At 41.1% G+C, this 1,257-nt stretch overlaps 1 non-coding gene across 1 annotated transcript; it reads right to left on the reverse strand.

Annotated features, from left to right (window-relative positions):
• Nucleotides 1-797: 797 nt before the first annotated feature.
• TRNAC-GCA (transfer RNA cysteine (anticodon GCA)) lies at nucleotides 798-866 on the reverse strand. Its single transcript has one exon. It is a non-coding gene; the product is annotated as a tRNA-Cys (tRNA).
• Between the last annotated feature and the right edge of the window lie 391 nt (nucleotides 867-1,257).

The raw sequence follows: 1,257 nt of genomic DNA on the forward strand, positions 1-1,257 counted from the left end.
CTGACTCACAAAAGTTTATGTTGGGGTAAATAGGTTAGTCTCAAAGGTGCAACTAGACTCTTGTCAGAATCTAATACTTCTGACTGTCATATTTAGGCTCTTCATTTCATTTTATTTCATTTTAACTCACAATATATATATGATAGTAATGGCTTTGAATGCAGGATGTACAGGCCAACACAAACAGGGTACAACAAGCTGAAGACCTGTACCTCAGGCACCATTTTATTAGAAATGGTGTTTACATCAAACAATGTATCCTAAGTGTTAAGCTTTGTGTTAAGCTCGGACAAATCATTTGCCTCAGGAACACAGTGCTGTGCCATTAAAATCTAACTATATTGCAAACCCTTTGGGGAGGGGGCTGCCAAATCAAACATGGTGAAATCAGTACCAGTTAAAATTGGAAGGTTAAATACTTGAGACATTAACAGTGCAATACTAAGCAGAGTGAACATCTTTCTAAGACCATTAACTTCAGTGAGTGTTAGACTAGTGGGAAGATTTGGGTTTAAATACCCAGCCATGAAGCCCAATAGGTGACTCTGAGCTCATCATTTGCTCTCAGAATAACCAGTTTAACACATATGAAGATCTGGCAGAACATGGGATCCACTGTCCCCACTGTTGATGCCAGATTTCTACGCTCAGTGAGTCACATGAACACGTGAAGCTGCCTTATACTGAATCAGACCCTGGGTCTATCAAAGTCAGTTTTGTCTACTCAGACTGGCAGCAGCTCTCCAGGGTCTCAGGTAGAGATCTTTCATATCACCTACTCGCCTAGTCCCTTTAACTGGAGATGCCAGGAATTGAACCTGGGACTTTCTGCATTGCAAGCAGATGCCCTACCACTGAGCCACGGCCCCTCCCCATAGTCTTGTGGCTACTGACTGTAAGCTCTTCAGGGCAAGGACTTTTTGTTATTTCATTATATAGAGTATCACATACTTTGTTAGGAGTTGTTAAATAAATCAGGTGGATAATTTCCTCCCAGGATTTCTATTTATTTATTTTTTGCTTGATGCTTTGTACCTGTCTGCTTTCACCCCTTGCCTCACAACTTTATTGTAATATTGCCCCAAGACAAAGGTCATCAAGCACCTTTCCAGGAGAAGCAAGTGCAACCGCAAATTCTGTGAGATAATTGGTTCCCAACTGTTAGTGATCTAGGACATGTTCGTGGCTTTATCCCCTGCAAATGAGTTCAAGAATGCAAGGATTTGGGAGAAATTCAAGCATGTCTTTTAGAAAGGC

Source organism: Euleptes europaea, chromosome 8 (assembly GCF_029931775.1).
Source record: "Euleptes europaea isolate rEulEur1 chromosome 8, rEulEur1.hap1, whole genome shotgun sequence".
NCBI lineage: Eukaryota > Metazoa > Chordata > Lepidosauria > Squamata > Sphaerodactylidae > Euleptes > Euleptes europaea.